We start from the raw sequence: 19,746 nt of genomic DNA, 5'->3' as shown, positions 1-19,746 counted from the left end.
TTTTCTCACAGACTCAAAGGTGAAAAGCAAAACCTGAACGCGGCCATGGGCCGCGTCCAGTAAAAGAAACACCTGCGGCGGCTCCGGGCCCCCCTCCCTCCCAGGTTCCCCCTCGCTGCCCTGACAGCCCTGTCAAATGTGCAGCCAGGGGGACGCGTGTCCCCTTGGCCGCATGGACACATGTTTCCTGTTGTGCTGGATGCACATCCCAACTGCAGGAGCTCACAAAGTCCGACGGAAAACTGAACCACAAGTTATGGTCCTGCTCACTGTAGGGCAATGTCTTCGTATGTAGATGGAAATTTCCAAAAAGATCCTAAGAAATGGGAGAGGCCACCTCTCTGCAGTAGGGCTGGGATGAGTGAGGGGAGAAGGATTTTACTTTCATTTTATACCTTTTTCCATGGCTTGAATTTTTAACTCTATGCAGATGACTTTTATAATTAAAGGCAAAACTTTCAAGTTTTTCATCCAGAACAGGAAATCTAAGAACTAGAGGAAATTTCAAGCACCCCAGCCTAGCTCAAATGCCAGTGGTCCTCCGCATCTGCTGGGCCCCTGCTGTGTGGGGCCACACAGTCTAGCCCACCTGCCTGGCCTGCCGTCCTCGCTCTCTCCACCAGTGCCGGCTGTGGGGTCCTTCCTGCGAAGCTGCCACTGCTTGAAAATGAAGTCAGAAGCACAGTGTCCCCACCAGCCTCTGGTCCCGTGTCTGAGTTCCCCGAGAGGACGGTCTGAGTCACCAGGGCCCCAGAGACAGGAGGAACAGGAAGCGTACCCTGGACCCTGGGCCACTTTACCTGCCCTGGGCCACCCTCCCCATCTGGGCCCTAAGCACCTGCTGCTCCCAGGCTGGGCTCTGCCTCCTGTGGGCCCACGGCGGGTCCAGTGGGAGCACCCCCAAGCTCTGCGGTCCTCATCCAGGAGTCCTGTCCTGGCCTCTTACGAGGGGAGGGCTCCTGGACCCCTCCCACCAGCCCGGAGGAGCCCAGTAGCCCTTCTCCAGCGGAGTCCAGAGGAGAAGGTGAGGCTCAGAGAGGACTGAGACCTGTTCAGGGTCACACCAGGCCAGGCTGACAACGGGTCCTCTCTACTAGTCCTGACGGATGCTCTGCAAGCACAGCCAGTCTTGTCTGTCTGTCTGTCTGTCTCTCTCTCTCTGTCACACACACACACACACACACACACACACACACACACACACACACACACCAAGGTCTGGGGACCACTGGGTGAGCTCAGAGCCAGACTTCCATCCCCCTCACCCATCTCCCTCACCTCTCCCCCACCTCCTCGCTTGCCCATCGCCCCTCCTGGCCTCTCTCCAGGCTTCAGCCCCCAAACACACCACAAAAGGCAGGCACTTACTTACTGCAGCAGGAAAGAGGAACCGTGCATAGCCATCTAAGTCCCAACCTGATGGAGGAACAAAGCTCTGACCTTAAAAGGCCTTAAAAAATGGGGGGGTAGTCAAAACACAGTCTGTAAGATGAGCAAAGAATTAATTCAACATGTTAGTGACAAGACCCTCAAGGTGTCTGCTTAAGGAAACTCAGAGAGTGACCTACACAGGAAACGTGTCCCCAGTGAAAATTAAAATGGCTTCAAGGGAAAAATAAAATAAAAATAAAATAAAATGTCTTCAAGGAAGCACTCCACACTCACAGGCAAAAACAGAAAAACTTGTGTTGGCAGGGCAGTGGGCAAAACCGGAGTGCATAACCGGCCCTTTCCAAACATCTGGACCCAGGGCAGTGAGTGAAGAGAAGCAAGCAATTCCCGCCCCTTGCCTCCGGCCGGGGGACAAACCAAGAGCAGCCTGGAGGTATAAAAGAGGATTTGCCCAAAGACGCCTGTGCCCGTGTAATTCAGGATTACAAAATGCTGGAACCAGCCCACGCAGAAGCCCACGAGGTGACAGTGGCAGGCTCACAGCCTGGAACACCCCAGAGAGCCTCAGCCAGAACAGGCGGATTATTTCAACAGAGTCACTGTGTCTACAAGGTAGCCTGAAGTGGAAGAAGCAAAACGGCTCCCGATCACTACTGTATACAACGAAGACACGACACGGGCAGGAAACAGACGAGAGATGGAAAAATGGTTTCAAGGTTCAACAGTTGAAAATTCCAACACACAGGTACTTCGTTCAACCCGCAAAGGAGGAGACAGTGAGGTGGGGGTGGGGAGGGGGTGGGCTCCCGTCTGCCCGGTCAGCACCCGGCACTCCACGCGGCAGGGCCGGACTCCACGCACCAAATACACTGCAGCGAAACACACAGAACAAAACCGGTGAGCAGTCTTGGGGGCAGCGGAGAGAACCACGAGTGGTGGGGAAAATGGAATCACGCTTCGCATTACATGGGGACGTCGTGGCTTTGGACTGGACCCCAAACCGTCGAGAGGGACGGACCCAACGTACGGAATGTGACAAAGAATACTTTCTCAAACGCCATGGAGCATTTATAAAAATAATCATACCTTAAGCAGCGAAGAAAGGGAGCCACAGATCCAAAAAGGCAGAAACTGTACCGGGCACTTCCTCAGGTAACCGTTCATTAAAATAGAAATCGATTATAATAGTTAAAAACAACAAAACACAACCCTTCCGAAACCTCGGGAAATTTAAAGCGCACTCTTTAAATAACTACGTTCAAATGATACATCAGAACTAAAAGCGAAAGCAAATAGGAAATAAGGACAATAAACTCTTTTCCCAAATACAGACGGGGAGCCTTCGGGTGCACCAAGGGGCACCTCCTGAGTCCCCACCGTGGCCCGGCCAGCCCCACCTGCACTCCCAGCTCCAGCCAGCTTCCTTCACAGCTCAGAGGCTTTGCTATCGCCCTTTTCTCAGCCAGGAATGCTCTTCCTTACAGCCTCGCCTACCTGTCAAGCGACAGCTCAAAGGTCTCCCCTGGGTTAGGGCTCTGTCTTCACCCTCAGGCTGCACTCCATCCCCGGTGGCTGTTGCCGCACCGTGTTCACTCACCATCTATCTAGTCACCATCGGAGACCCGTCCCCCGGGAGAACGGGGGCACCACGGGAAGGCAAGGCCTTTCATCTCGCCTGCCTGTGTCTGTGGAGACCAGCCGAGTATCTGGACACCGAGGAGGCTGTTGGTTGGAGTGATCGTTAGAAACCGAACTGTGGACCGCAGCAACAGCAGTTGGCCGTTCCCCCCTGCAGAACGCCCCCCATGCTCCCGCTGGGCCCTGGCCACTAACTGGCCTCCACGCATCCTCTGGCGGCGGGGGGTGGCGGGGGCGGGGAGGGGGCAGCAGCTGCCTCCCTTACGGAGGGTCCACGCGTCAGCATTGGAGGGCTCTGTCCGTGGTCACAGTGGGGCTAGAGCAGGACCGCCTCCTGCCACAGCCTCCCTGACCGCGCTCTGCCTCCCCCGCCTTCCGCACTAAGCACGTAAGGCAAGACTGGAAAAAGAGGGACAAACAACATCCAAGGAGAGCACAAGAATTAATGAAGTAAAAGCAGAAATTAATAAATTACAACATGAAAACAGAACTGGGTATTCTCTCTAAAGCTGCTTCTTTGAAAAAACCAGTAAAATAGATTTCTCGAAAGTCTGTCAGAGATAAACCAGGAATAAAAAGTGAAAACTATTTTTTTTCCTTCCACCCCCAAAAACCATTGACAAGGATATTAAAATGCAAAAAAAAAAAAAAAAAAAAAAAAAAGCTCTACACTAATACGTATTTACGAAGGCAATTTTCTTAGAAACCTTAATTCAAACAAATTGACTTACAATGAAATAGAAATACGGACTAGCCTATAACTCAGGAAGACATTGGAAGTTCGCAAAGAACTTGGAATCTCCAAAAGGAAGTGGCAGCCCGGGGGCATTACCCAACACTCTGTGTCCAGTCAACTGTGCAAAGTGGGGAGGCTGACAGGGACCGGAAACAGCAGGGCCCCTCACTCCCAGCACCTGTGCCGTGTGACCCCTCATCTCAGCCTCACGCAAACCACGAGTCATGTTCTGACTTTATTTTTGTCCCCATTTTATTAAGGAAACCGGCTTCAAGGATTTTAGAAATGTGGCCAACGTCACGTGCTAAGTGGCAAAGCAGGGAACAGAAAGTCAGTTGTCCAGCTCAGAGGTTTGCTCTTTGCTGCTGCTCTTAAAAGCGTCTCTGCCTTTCCCGAGGTCCTGATACGGAAGCCTGCCTGACAACGCCCTGAAGCTGAAGGGGACCTTCTGATTCATTTCTGTGTTGGCGGAATAGAGCTCCAGGCTTGGGACCCGTGTGTTTCAGAAATCACAGGAGGCCATAATATTCCGTGATGTAATTAATCATGAGAGAATGAAAGGAGAAAAACTCGATGCTTGGGGGGGGCAGCGGCGGGGGGGGGGGTGGGGAATGCAGAAAAGACATCTGAATAAATCCATTATCTATTACTGGACATAAAAAACAAAACCAAACCTTCCAAGCACTCCAACGAGACGACCCCGGCACACGCACCAGGTGGAACCCGCTGACGTCGCACAGGAAGGAGTGCTCACCCACTTCACGCTACAGGATCGGAACACTCTTTTCTCTGCCCCCAAACCTTAATCATTCACACGACATCTGGACATTTTTTGCCGTATAACCAGTCCTAGTTTTTTTTTTTTCCTTAAATCAAGTTACTTTCGACATATAAATTTATTTTATGTCAAAGAACACTACCAAGAAAGTGGAAACACGACCCCCAGAAGGGAAAAACATGATAAGGCTCTAGTATCCAGAATACACAAAGAACTCTTAAAATTCAATAACGAAAAGATAAACACTCAATTAAAAAGGGGACAAAAGATCAGTATACACAGTTCTCTAGAGAAGATCTACACATGGCCAACAAGCACATGGAAAGGTGCTAGACACTGTTAGTCATGAGAGAAGTGCAAATCAAAATCACAGGAGGTACCACGTCACACCCATTAGGATGGCCATGATCAAAAAGCCAGAGGGGTGCCTGGCTGGCTTGGGTGGATGAGCATGCGACCCCGGGTTGGGAGTTCAAATCCTACACTGGGCATAGAGCTTATATAAAAACCACACACACACACACACACACACACACACACACAGCCAAATAAGAACAAGGGTTGAGGGTGTGGAGAAATCAGAAACCTCATCAATTAATGGCGAGAATGTAAAATGGTGCAGCTACACTGGGAGACAATTTTGCGGATCCTCAAAAAGTTAAGCACAGAGTTATCTGACCCAGCACTTCCACTCTGAGGCACACACCAAAGACAATTTAAAACAAATTCACATAAAAAGTGCATAGAGGTATTATTCATAATAGCCAAATGAGTGGAAACAACCCAAATGTCCAACAAATGACTGGATCAACAAAATGTGGTGTAGCCACACCAAGGGCGTATTCGGCCTCACAAAGGAATCGAGTATTGTTACATGCTGCAACGTGAATGAAACTTGCAAACGCTGTGCTAACTGAAGTAGGACGGACACAAAAGGACAAATGTATGATTCCGTTCGTAGGAGGAACCTAGAATAGGCAAATAGACAGAGAGTATAGTAAAGGTTATCAGGAACCAGGAGGAGGAACACCAACCTGCAGAAGCTGCTCGTGCTGTGTTCTTGCCAATCACTAGGTTGCCTCTGCCAAATCAATGTCACATGTACTTAACTCACATTCACATCTATTGCAAACAGACTTTGATCAGTTACAATAATGAAAATGCAGGAAAAAAAGTGGGGGGGGGGGAACCGGGAGGAGGGAGGGAGGGATGGGAAGTTACTGTTTTATGGGGATCAGGCTTCTGTTTGGGAAAATGAAAAAGTCCTGGAAATGGGATGACAGTGATGGTTGGCAAAACACGGTGAACACACTAAAACCCACTGAATTGTACACGTCGACAGTATGAATCTTACAGTATGTGGGGGGACATTTCAATTAAAAAGAGAACAAATATATTTCTCTTAAAAGGAAATGTTGTATTACCACCATAAATAGAAAACCAGCAATTTTCAAATACATGATAAAACAAATACGTGAATATTAAAATTTGAAGAGGTCTGTCAGATCACTCCAGCTGAGGACCGTCAGGATGACAACCAACGGGCAGCCTGAAGTGTGCTGCTGGGGCTTGTGCACACCTGCCAGGGCCAGCCTGACCCCTCTATCCGCCGACAGATCCCACCAGCGGATTGGGTGGGAACAAGACCACGATGCTCACAGCTCATTAGTGATTACAGCCAATGCCAGCAAGACAGGAGAGAAGCATGAAAAACGGAATGAATCACATGGATGACAGAACCATTAAAGATGACTCTTACTCTGAAACTCCAGTAGAACAGTGCTCACTCCGTGTCAGCAGAGCACTGAGCACGATGCCTCTTTATTTCATTAAACCCTCATCCCACTTCTTAGTAGATAATATGATTATCCCTTCTTACAAATGGAGAAACTGAGGCAGAGAGCTTGTGGCACAGAAAATAAATAAGGGGCAAGTCAAGCATGAGAGCAGAGTCATCTGACTCAAAAGCCCTTTTAGCCCGGATGCTATATTGTCTTCCAATTGGCCTTAATAATCAGCCTATTTATGTCCGAAATAATGTATACCTATAAAACAAGTCTTATCATATACTACCACAACCAGGAATTTTAATGGAAAAATATATCTAACCACAATACAGAATATAACATATCTAGGAGCGAACTTCATAAATGTCCATAACTTGCCTAAGAGAGGGCTAAAATTTCTGAGGGACACGAAAATCATCCAATCCTAAACGAACAGGGAGGGCCTGTTCCTAGATGGAAAGTCTCAACGTCATAACATATCGATAAACATAATGCAATTCCAGTAAAAATCAGAGTACCTTAAAAAAGAATGCCAGGGGCTTGTATTACCACCTTTTACAATCAGATGTGATAAAGCTAATATAATGAAAACACTGGACTGGCGGAGGAAAGATAGATCGGCGGAACAAACTAGAAAGTTCAGAAACATACTCAATTACATTAAAGGTACTTAGTACATAACTAACAAGCTTCAGATCAGTAGAGAAGGCATCATCCAGGAAGCGGCGCTGGGGAAATCAGCCATCTTGAACTAATTGGATTCTTACCTCACACTGTACAAACACCAACACGACTTCTAGACGGATTAAAGAGTTATGTCAAATGTCAAAAATGAAAGCACAAGGAAGCCAGTGGGAAATACAGCAGCACATCAAAGTATGAAACCACGATCAAAATAACAGACTTGACAACAAAACTGAAAACCACTGGCAAGATGCAACAAGTAAATTTAAAAGGCAAATTATAACTTGAAAGCAACGTGGCAGCATCGCGCGTCAACTTAAAAAAAAGGAAAAAAGGGCAAACTACAAACTTAAACAATGTTTTGTAGTCATTCGAGGGTAAACGTCCTCCAGTGAAGAGTTCTCAGGAGATGAACACATAACTGAGGCACAAACAGTCACACACGTCGGCCAACAAAGTGTTCACTCAGCTTTACAGAATCACAAAGTGGAAACTGAACCACGGCGACACTGGAGTTTACCTTCTACTCAGCAAAGGTAAAACCCCAAACGGCCAAGGCCGGGCTGCAGGGAACCACTGCGTCTGGAATGGGGCGGGGGTTGGGGGGCACTTCACAACCTGAGTCATAAAACCCAGAAGCCCTAAAAGAAAACATTGATACATAAGTGTATTTAAAACTCTGAACAGCAACATTCTAGCATGAAACACAAAAGCCAGATCAACGACAAACAGGCAAGTATTTGCCGCATCAGTGACAAAGGGTTAATTTCTTCAATATATGAAAAGCTCTTGAAGAATCTGTAAGTACGCAGCCCAATAGAAATAGAACTCAAAACTACAATGAAATGCTATTTTTACTTCTCACATTGACAAGTAACCAAGTTTAAGAACGGTGTTGGTGAAGTGCGGGAAAACGTGAAGCAGAAGAACGGAGCTACGGCGAGCGTGGGCTGGCAGCACCCATCATATTCAGAAAGACACACAGACCAAGACCCAGAAACCTTCCCCCAAAGGCACAGTTGCCCATATACACAAACAACCACATAGGCAGATACTCAGTATAGCCTTATACACCGTAAAAATCGCTAGAAACAATCTAATTGCTCCTCACAAGGGAAAATGGGTAAATTTAAACACTGACTACCACACAGATGTGTTTCGAAAAGCCCAAGGTAGGCCAAAAAAGACAAGCGGTGAGCTCCTAGATGTACCGTTAACTGAACAGTCCAAAGTGCGAGACCGGATGTGGTGTGCCGGGGCCTCTGTAGTGAAATAGGTACACAGGATTATCCAGAAAGAAATTCAAGCGACTGGCCACAACTGCTGCCTCTGTGGGAAGGGAGGCTGGGGTTAGAGAAGGATGTCGCTACATCCCCTTTACAGGGTTTGAATTTTTTATATGTGCACATATCACTCTGAACATTTTTTATATCTTGAAACAAACTGGAAGAAAACCGGCAGAGCCTCTGCCCTTGGGGTCAGCAGGAGGCAGAGGCAGGGCCTCGCTCTGACACACAGACAGCTGGTCCCACAGCTGTTACATCGACAGAGGAGTCAAGGGGACAGCTACCACTTACCCCAGAAGCGAAGGGGGCAAGAATAAGGCTGCCGGGGATAGATCTGGGCCTTGTGGTTCCCAGCGTGAAGCTCCCCATGACCCTATTAGTCGAGTAAGAGACAGAGCAGGGCTCACACCTGTGCTCCTGGCCCTCGGGGGGCCTCTGAGGGGAAGCGCGTACTTAAAGGGGGAACCAGCTAAGGCTGGGTGCGGCAGGCAGGCAGCAGAGGGAGCAGACTGTGCCCCACCCGGATGCACGCCTTTTCCACTTGGGATGAGAAATGCTGACAGACAGATGCCAGGTAAGAAGATTTCAACAAGACCAAACAAATAAGATATAATTAAAAGCCACTTTCGGCCGATGTCACAACTGCTGTCCTAGAATAGTTTGTTTTTCAGCCTGCTTAGGAGAAAGAACGCCAGAAGTGGACTCAGAGTCTTGCTAGGTCTAAATAAGTCAGACACTATCTGATGCTCAATTCTGGTACCGACAAGCAGTTGTAGAGAGCGATCAGTTTTAACTCAATTCCATAGCACATTACTCTACTTTGGCAGCAGAAAGTCTCAACCCACCTGACAAGATGGAGAATCCCAGATGGCACAGCTGCTGTGCTGTGCTGTCCTGGAGGGGCTGTGAATGCCTGGAGCTTCCTTAACAAACACACTTAGGTGGATTTTTTTTTTTTTTTTTAAGTTATATGAAAAGAAAGCAAGTAAAGATAAATCCAGTATTCGGGATGGCGATTACATTGGCCTAGAGATGGGGGCAGGGGGAGAAGATGACCACCCGGGTAGAAAAAACTACTGTCTAACGTCCTAGGTTTGACACTGAACACAAGTCTCAGAAATGCTTACCACATTATTAAAAACACCAAGGAAGCAAATAAAAGAGAGCCATGTCATGTCACAAACCAAAGATTAACCCAGTTCTGTGTACTCAAGTTCCAACAAGGAGAGAATACTCTTGCCTTAAAGGGAGCAGCATAGCCTCCACATACTAGGTTTTCAAACATAGTAACAGTGATGGTCATTAAAATTTGCTGTATTTGGCTAGAAACAACAGAAACTAGCGGCTAAAAATTCCAGAAACAGATTCAGGCAGATAATTAATTGCAAGACACTAATACTGACCTGGAGCAAAGCAAAGTAGAATTCAGTCAGTAAAAGTTTGACATTTCCACTTTATGAGTATAACTCATCAATTTAGATTCACCCCTAAATTGGATTCATAACTCCTTAAACGGTGAAGAGTACTCAGGAAACTGTAAGAGTACACAGACATTTAGCTACTGAAGAAAACGTAATCAGAAGCAAAATGAACAGACTTACTAATTATTATTAGACTTGGTAGATGGATGTTTTAAAAGTCCTTGTGTGATAGACACTTTTTGTACCAACAACAGAAGGGGAAAAAAGGAGTACGTTTGACACTCATAACTGGCAAACGCTTACCTTCTGAACGGAACAAAGAATCTACGACCATTATAGAACTCAGTAAGGCATTTCACACAGTAAGCGGGCAAAGAGGTAAAAGGCAGATGGTAAACCAAATGGTAAAACGGACTAACCAGTAAGTTCAAAAACATGGATCAAGACTACCAAAGCCCTTTTAATAGTAGCAATAAATACTTCATGACACTGGACTTGGCAATGACTTCTCGGACATGGCACCAAAGGCACAGGTGACGAAGGTAAAAAAATAGATACACTGGACTACATGAGGGCTAAAAACTCCTGGGCATCAAAGGACGCGATCAACAGACTGAAAAGGCAGCCCACACAATGGGAGAAAATATTTCTAAGTCATCTATCTGATAAAGGGTTATTATTCAAAATATAGTTTAAGAACTACAAGTCAATAACAATAAAAAATGACCCAGATTTTAAAATGGGCGAAGGACTTGAAAAGATGTTTCCCCAAACAAGACATTCAAATGGCCAAGAATCTTATGAAAAGATGCTCAACATTACTAATTATTAGGCAAATGCAAATCAAAACCACAACGAAACATCACCTCACACCCAATAGGGTGGCTGCTATATAAAACAACAGAAAATAGCAAGTATTGGGGACCATGTGGAAAACTGGGATTCTTGCAGACCGGTGGGAATGCAAACTGGTGCAACCACTGTGGAAAACAGTATGGAGGTTCTTCAAAAAATTAAAAGTAGAATTACCATATGATCCAGCAGTCCCACTTCCGGGTGTATCTCCCAAAGAAATAAAAGCAGGGTTTCAAAAGGTATTTGCACACCCACGTTCCCAGCAGCATCGTTCACAACAACCAAAAGGTGGATGCGACCCAGGTATTAATTGACAAGCGGTAAACAAAATGTGTTACATACATCTGATGGAACGTTCCAGCTCTTTTCTTTTTTTAAAGTAAACTCCACACCCAACATGGGGCTCAAGCTCATAGACCTCAGATCAAAAGTTGCACGCTCCAATGACTGAGCCAACCAGGTGCCCATTTCAGCTCTTCTAAAAAGGAAGAGAATTTTGACACATGTAACACAGATGAACCTTGAGGATATTATGCCAAGTAAAATAAGCCAGTCACCAAAGGCAAGTACCGTATGATTCTGTTTAACATGAGGTACCTAGAAAGGTCAAACTCCCAGAAACAGAGAAGGGTGGTTGCCAGGGGAGGGAGGGAGAAGGGAATGGGGAGTTTAGCAGGCACAGAGTTTCAGTTTTGCCAGATGAAAACGCCCTGGAGATTGGTTGCACGACAATACGTCACGCTACTGAACTGTACACTTAAAAATGATTAAGATGATAAATTTTATGTTGTATTTTACCACAACTAAAAAAAAAGTTGTAATAAGAAAAATTGAAAATATCTGATGTCACCAACTATGCAGGGAAATGGAGATACTCACAAGAGGAAGTGTAAGCTTTCCGGAGAGTATCCGAGTCCGTGAAACCGTGCATACTCACCGAGCAGGCAACGCCACACACACACCACACTCACAGAGACGCTCACAGCAGGCACAACCTAAAATAGTCAAGACACTGCTTACTACTTAGGAGACGGAGGAGACATCCTATAGTATAAGCACCACGGGATACAATAATGCAGTTTTTCATTTGATCTTTTTTTGAGGTCATGGGCCTCTTCGGCAAGCTTATGCTTTTCACACACACACAATATATATATATGTGTATATATATAAAATACACACCGTTTCTGAGCACTCACAGACCTCTAGAAGCCCATCCATAGCATTCTTACGGAGGAATTAACAACCCTGAGAAAAAGCCACGTCCAACGTGTTTGTGAACTCCACTGATACAGGGAAATGCAAATGAAAACAGAAATGCAAAACCAGAGCAGACCAGAATATGCACACTGATTGTCATCAAAGGCTCAGAGCAAGGCGGGCAGGGAGGGGGAACCAGGAGGTAGTGGTTGGACAGGAGGCTGGGTAATGAGAGGAAGGTGGCACTGCAAACGCTCGATGAAGAGTAGCTGTGTGCCCAGGACACACGTTCACCTGGCGCCATTTCACAGAGGAGGGAAACAGGCTCGGCGGGTGGGGTTCAGTGACTTTCTCTAGTGCATAAAGCTTCCAAGCGGCCAGGTCGGGGAAAACCCAGATCCATCCTTCGGCACCTGCTTTGGACACCTGCCCCCGGGGCTGGCGTTGCCATAGGTCCAAAACAGTTAGGATGCGGTAATGCAACCTCCATCACGGAGGCCCCCACTAGAAGACAATACCTGCCTGTCCCCAAGGTCTTCTCCAGTGAACTGTCCTATTGTGACAGCCGCGACTCTTCCACTCAATCATGTAGCCACAGGGCGGGGGACACCAGGAGGGGAGCAAGCTCTGGGGGGCTCTGAGAGGACATCAGCCCCTACCCCCCACTGGCTGCACAATAAACTCCAGTTGTGGTACATGTTTAAGCGTAAAAAATTAAGCCGTAAGTGTCACAAGAAAATCCAGATTAATATTTATATACTTTTGGGGTGGGAGAGATCTGAGCAGAACACCGAGTGCAGAAACTATAGCAAAAGGACCTCAGAAAAATGGTGCCACTCTTTCGTATGTCTGAAACACAATACACAAAATGAAAAGGTAATCTAAAAACCGGGGAAAGCATTTACGTTGAACATAGATTGTTAATATCCTTAATATGTGTTTCTACAAAACAACCAATAGGAAAATGAGCAATTAGTAAGCCCAAGTAACCCCTCCCCACACACACACCACTGCAAATGGCCAATCCACAGATATTCTGTCTCAGTAGCGGTAAAGATCTAAGGTTTTTAATATAGTGATACCTTGGAATACTGTAGAAAAGGGAAGACAAAGCCAGGTTTACCTCAATTATGAGAACATTAATTTACAAAGTCCCTCCGGGAGGGCTATTTAGCACTATAAATGAACCTAAAGTCTTAAGTTTGACATAGGCATTTCATATATTCATATACCCCAAAGAAAGAATATCAGATGTGATCAAGTGTGAGCCACAGGGAAGGTCATCATAGCTGTACTTCTTAAGAGAAAAAAAAAAACAAAAAACAAAAAACAACCTGGAAAATAAGATCATCTAACTTAGATTGTTTAAACTGATATAGACATATGATGGATTACATCACCACAAAAGATGCTTTAAATGACAGGAAAAGATGTTCACTATATATTAAGTGAAAGGAGTTGCAAAGCAATTTACGGCATAATCCCATTTTTGTAACAAAAAAAATCATATCTTATGCATAGGAAGAAAAAAACACTCTAGAAGCAAACATACCAATAACAGAAAATTACTGAGGATTTTGGTTTTTCTGTCTTATTTGTAAGCCTCATGATAAACCTTTTTTATACGTGAGAACTCAGTTAAGAGGTATTTAAAAGAGAGGGAAGGCGGCACAGAGCTGAGGGGCCTGCAGCAGAGAGCAGGCAGTGTCCTTACCCAGCAGGCCAGAAGGTGGCGGAGAGGACACCCACAAGAGCAAGGTCAAGGCCACACCCCCAGGGACATACACCTTTGCATCTTTTTATTTTTTGTTATTTTGCTACCTTCCTCTGCCCACTCCCAGACTGCAGGGGTGCAGTCTGTGTTAAATACGAACACTTAAAACATACAAGTATCTGTAAGCCTGTTTGCATTTCATTTAGTATCAGCACCACACAATAGAGAGCAGACCAGAGGTTAACATTTCCTCCAGACACTCCGCCACACAGAGCGGCATAAGAGGTCCTACAAGTCCCTTAATGTCCAAGGTCAGGAAGACAAACCAAGGGCAGCCGGCAGAGTGGAAGAGGTGGTGGTTAGCGTCTGATCCCTTTTGTAAGGAGAGCCACTTAGGCAGTTCTGACTATGCCCAACCTGGGCACAGAGAGGCCTCAACCCATATTTACTCTTAGGCTATTTTCCTTTTTAAATGAACTTCCAAACGCAACTTTTGCTATCCTTATGCCCCCATTACTTTCATCTTGCACCAGATCACCATTTTCTACTTAATGAATTTCATTGTGTCATCCACTGCCTGTGCGAGTTCAGATCTATGCACGAGAAGGCAAAATGATTAGCAAAAATCATCAACACGGTCATTCACACCTGCAGCCCACTCACTTGATGGGAGAATAATTGTGGGTAAAGAACAGGTAGAAGGCTCCTTTTTCACAGACCATCTCAGGAGCCCCTGGATTGGGTGGAGGCTAGGGGGCCTGAGCTTCAGCTGCCTGCTGTCTGCCAATACCAACCATTGGGTGCCAATCACACCCTTATGGAAATCCTTTATCAGCCAACATAGTTGCTAGGAAACACTGCCATTTAGAAAAACATTTATAGCAGTTACCTTCAAGGTTGGAAGCAAGAGTTTTGTAGTCAGCATATAAAAAACAAGGAGAAACTAGTTCTGAAAAGAGGGCAGGGCAGCTGGAGGAGGGCTGGGGTAAAAAGCAAAGAGAAGGGAAGGGGTAAGATAGGAAAGGAGACCTAGATTGTTCTACAGGGATGAAGGACCAGAGAGGTGAGCAGGGAAAGGATCCTGAAACTTGCACACAGCCGTGCCCACTCTCAGCAGAGCCTTTAGCCTGTCCCACACCCCCCACCCCTGCCCGGCCACTTCCTCCTCCCCAGCACCCATCTCCAGTTTCTCAGTAGCAGACACATGAGGGTTTACCAGGACCCTAGACGCAGGCCACCTAGACACAAGGAGGGAGGACCATAGCCAGTCCCATGCCTGCTCTTGGAGGAATTCTCTAGGCCACGCTCTCCCACCGCTTTGTTTTGGTCACAGACCTAGCCTGTCCCATCTCCTCTCCCCTTCCAAGGTACACTTCCCTTTCGGCTCCCTTGCAAACTAAAGCCTTAACGGAGGTTGGCAAGGGTTTCTATCCTGAGCCCAAAGTTTTGCCTCCTGCGAGGCAAAACCTTTGGGCCCAAGAGTAAATACACAACAGCAGCGTGAGGACTTTGCTCCCAGGATGAGCCTCCTGCCACTTCCCCACCCAGGACAGAGTCAATTTAGACACATGAGACGAACTATGGATTCCAAGAGCTTCTGCTCACACTCTCTGTTTAACCTTGGCCTGCTCCGCAGAGCAGGTGCACAATTGAGCCCAAACTCATGTCACTTACCAATAAAGCCAAACCAAAGTCTTTGGTACTAAAGATGAGAATTGTGTTTAGATTCGAGTCCAAAATACATTCCAGCTCCCCCAAACCACAAGTACAGAAAACACAGAACACACGTCTGTTGTATTCTTCAGACGGTCTCCCTTCAGCAAAGGGAATGATAGGTCCCCTTTCCAATGATACCATTTGGAAATCTAACCAGTTAAAGTTCCAGGATATTAAAGTACTCGCCCAGGACCTTGACACTGACCTTCACCGGCTGGGTGGTTCAGCATCAGTTTGCACGACCATTAGACACTCCCTACGGTGAGCTGAGCCCCCATTCCTGTCCACCAGGCTGCAGACCGTTGAGGACATACTTGTTTTATTTGAAGTTACTACACACTCCACTAAGTGACCTCAATTATTTAAAGCTACTGAACAGCAAATCTAGGCCTCAATCTATAAGAAGATGATACATCCAACGTCATTATCAAGATAACTTGTTTACAGAAAAGATAAAGGTCGAAAAACATAAGATAGCAATACAAATTAAAGAGTTTTAGAACTCAAACCTTTATTTGTGCTGTAAAGAAAACGATTAGTAATCATGTACACGATGCAACAGAAGACTAGTTCTCAGCACAGAGCAACACAGAAGTACTTTAACCACCCAGTGTAACAGCTTCCATTTCACAACAGCATAACAAACACATTTCCCCATACGCGCATGACTAATAAATTCTGAGGACAGGAATTACATCATACCCAAGTCATGATGAAAAGCTGAACGACACCAACATATTTTTAAACATTAAACAAGAACCCAGAAGACAAAAATCCCAGAAGCAAAAGGTATTGGGGATCTTAAATTTTTAGTGAAATCTAAGGTTAGAGGCACAGGAGAAAGAGCTACTGGTATTACTTTACCAACTCCCTGGATGCAGCTCAGAAACACGTAATCATAAACGGTTTTCTTGTCTTTCCCTGAATTTTTAAAAACAGACCACATCTAGTAAAGGCTCCCCGCTCCCCCCGCCACCATTCTGCCTATTCCCCAAACCGATTTTGGCTGAGAGTTGCTCCAGTACTGGATCAATCTGAAAAGCACAAATGTTCAAATTAAAGATGGAATCGATTCACTCAACCTTTGCAAGGCTACATGGATTGTTTGCTACTATATATCACAGTAATTTTACAGTGACCATAAAAAGGTTATTCTGTTACAAACACTAATGGCAAAAATTTTTACTGCTATTAACACGGACCACAAAGACAAGAGATGTGTTTGAGACATAAAATTCCTATCATTGCACGTTCACTTTGCTCAGAATTTTCAACCACAACATCTCAGTAAATAGCAACGTTCCAAACCCCAAAGAGTACATCTAATCTCAAGTGCACACCAACATTTTAAACTTCAATACTTTAAAAGCTCACAATTTGCACATTTAAAGTCCTAAGACTGACAGCTCCCCAACACCCGCACACCTTCATATAAACCACTGAAAAAGCTCATGGAGCAGCAAAGGCTGGTGAGCACTCTGCCGATGGGGACTCCTGCCACCCAGCTTTCATGGGACTTGTACTCATGTTCAGTTGTCTTCCCTCTTTCCCACCTTGCAGCAAGGCAAAACAATTTTAGCTTCTTTCTAAAGTTTTGAAGCAATCTTTTGTGCTTTCTAAGAGACAATGTAACTAGCACTAACAATTTAGTAGCGTTAACTAGTATCTTCTTTCTCCGTGAGTCGATTACCTTCCCCAGAATTTTACCCTTTTTGCCAGAATTCCCTTCCAACCCCCATTCCCTACCACCCCTACCCTCTGCAACATTTACGGTATCAACCCAACCCTCTCCCTTTCCTCGCCCCCACCCCTCCCAGTACCAATGCCAACGTGTACCACTCCAACTGTCACCCCTGCCAGAACCAATGCCACGGTGTGCCCCCCCCCCAACCCTCACACCTCAGTTGGGTCCTCCCATTTGAAGTTTACTTTCAAATGAAATCAAGCAAAATCCACATGAAAAAATATATAGAAGCATCAAAGATCACTGGTAGTCCCCCAACCATTTCCCTCACTTAGTCATCTGTGATGCAATCAGAATGCCCAAAGACCTGCCATTTCTAACAGAATTTGGCCACAACCAACTTGTACCCACCCCGGGACTGTAGCATAACACAACGACCCCCCCACCCCCCCACCCCCTTCGGTTTGCCAGTAGGCTTCATTTAAGTATTTGCTCAAGGCGTTTCAAACGTGAACACTTTCCCCAGACACAGGTTAGACCATCACACTAATTCCTCCAACCAATGTGCAGGCAGGCAGGCGCGTGGGTAGGCGAACGAGTCACCGGGCTCCATCCGCAAGATTCATCTACAAGGCATGACTCTGCGTTGCGGCACGTTACAACGTCCTACAGCTTAAGAATCTTCTTGAAGCAATGTTCGTAGCACAGAACTAGCAAAGACCGAAGGCTCAATTTAGAAGACGCGGCATCTGAAAACCTCCGCCCCGGAAAAGGAGGGGTGCCTGGGGGTTGGTGCTCCGGGATCAAACATTCAAAGCAACAGATCTGCTGATGGCCCGATGCATCTGCTTTGGACTTTGAATGATTGCCCCCTCGCGAGCTCATCTGAAAACCTTAAATGGTGGCCTCCTGCATACAGGGCTTCCTGAGCAAGGCCTGGAAACAGGACACTGGAGAAACTTCCACCTCCTAAGCCTCTGGAAATTCAATCTGCAGACATCAACTTAGGCGGGCTCTCTCCTTCAGGGTCTCCCCTCCTGCACTGCTACGACTCACACTGGCCATGGGCTCCATTTCTCCTGGTGCCATCTGATCACCACGATGAACACTATAGTAACAAACCATGGTCCATGAGGCATTTCGTAACTTTCAGCTGGTGCCATAGCTGCAGGCCCACCCAAGGGTACACATTCCGTCCCCACCCTCTCCGCAGGCAGGCAAGACCACCCCACCCCACCCCGAGTCTCAGCAGGGCGTGCCTCTCCTCCTCCACGATTACCGACATAACCGAACTTCTCAAGGCCGTTGCCAACTTTCCCAGGCTTACCAGGTTACCAGAAGCAATGTTTTAAACGAATGGATAACCTCGAGAGAGTTAAAGGGAGGAGGAAGGGCAGAGTGAGCTCACAGAAGAAGTTAGCACGGAACCTAGAGGAAAAGTCCAAAGGGGAGCACTGCCACCTGGAAAATAAAGCTTGGGTCAATTTTGTCCCCAGACACACAAATATCCTGCCTCAGCAGCCCCAGCCTGTCAGGCGTCAGGCGCCACACCAGTAACCGCTTCGATGGCACCCTACCTCCTCAGTCACTCCTGAGACCACCCTTACCTCCGACAAAGGGTCTGACCTCACACCCAGACCTGGGTTTCACCAGGCTGGGCATGGCCTGGACCCTGTCCCAGGCCGAACCAAAATTACATACCACCCTGGGCCAGAGCTGTCAGGCCCGCGAAGCTAAGTTCAGTATCCACAAGACCAGGCCTCATCCCCACGCGGGTTCACAACCCTCTGAAAAAAAAGGGGGCTGCTGACATTGACGAGTTCGAGGTCTGCCCTCCCAGCCCTCCTGGGGCCCTGCACCCCACTGCCTTCCTTCCTGATCATTCTCTGGGAGCCAAATGCCCAATTCCGCTTCCTCTCCAGTAAGGGCGTTGAGATCCTGTTCTCCTCCTGCTTCTAACTTCTTTCCTCCTCCCACACAAACCAGGGCACGGGGCTCGCTCGGCCCACGCAGGAGCGGTGCCCTCCTAGAGGCCAAGTTCCCGTTCTCCAGAAGGAAGCGACAGCTAGGGCTAAAGGGCTGTGCTCCCCTGGGTCACTGCGGGGACCTTCAACGCAGCTCTCCCCACCATAGGTCTTCCAGGATCTCGTTTCCTCTTTAACCTTTCTTATTCTCCTACCCCAACCCCCTCGAGTCTCATCTAAGCCTGTCATCTCCCCCATCTGCCCCCTGAGACCCTGAGCTGGCCACTTCCTCCCCCCAAAACTACAGCCAAGCCCGCGGCCCTCCCTGTCGCTAACTCCTGATGGACAGGCCACAACTTTTGCTTTTATAGCCCCGGGCCGCATCACTCGGGGCACGGCTCAACGGGACGATTCCTCCACCGCCACGCGAGGGGAAAAAAGTCCCTCCCTGACCTTGCCCAGGGAGACAACTCGGAGGCGGGTCTCGGTCTCCCGGGGCGTCCACCACCTGGATTCCTCAGTTGTCCCCGCCTCCCCTTTAGCAGTGCCTCGTGACACGGAAGATAGATTTCAAGGTCATATTGGGGAAGAAGATTCCGCGGGGGAGAGTCCCCTTTTTCTTTTCGGAGGACGAGGGAGTAAGAACACCGTTCCCTGAAAGACCGGGCAGTGGGGGCGGGTTGGCGGGCTGGGGCCGCATTCCCGAGGGGGCCAAAGCAAACGCCGGGTCTTCTTAGGTCGCCCCGCCCCGCATAAGCCCGAAAGAAGGGCCGGCAGAGCGCCTGGAAAATTCCAGGCGGCCGCGGAGGGATCTCTGCAGGGGGCGCATCACCTCGGGCGGTGGCGGCGGAGCGCCGCCGTGTGACTCCTCGGGCGGCGGCTCGGCCGCGT

The 19,746-nt window shown here is 47.3% G+C and overlaps 1 long non-coding RNA gene across 2 annotated transcripts; it reads right to left on the bottom strand.

The window, feature by feature from the left end:
- Positions 1 to 202: 202 nt before the first annotated feature.
- On the bottom strand, positions 203 to 19,214 carry LOC122230974. 2 transcript variants are annotated; one of them, XR_006208040.1, is made up of 4 exons: positions 11,457 to 19,214; positions 8,227 to 8,344; positions 7,536 to 7,656; positions 203 to 3,114 (listed from the first exon to the last, which is right to left on the bottom strand). It is a non-coding gene; the product is annotated as an uncharacterized LOC122230974 (long non-coding RNA). The 2 variants fall into 2 exon arrangements; XR_006208039.1 differs by lacking the exon at positions 203 to 3,114 and having other exon boundaries at positions 5,121 to 7,656; positions 11,457 to 19,213.
- Positions 19,215 to 19,746: the final 532 nt, after the last annotated feature.

This window comes from Panthera tigris, chromosome D1, assembly GCF_018350195.1.
Source record: "Panthera tigris isolate Pti1 chromosome D1, P.tigris_Pti1_mat1.1, whole genome shotgun sequence".
NCBI classification, from domain to species: Eukaryota; Metazoa; Chordata; class Mammalia; order Carnivora; family Felidae; genus Panthera; species Panthera tigris.
The sequence above is the reverse complement of the archived record's forward strand: the minus strand, read 5'-3'. Positions and strand labels throughout refer to the sequence as shown.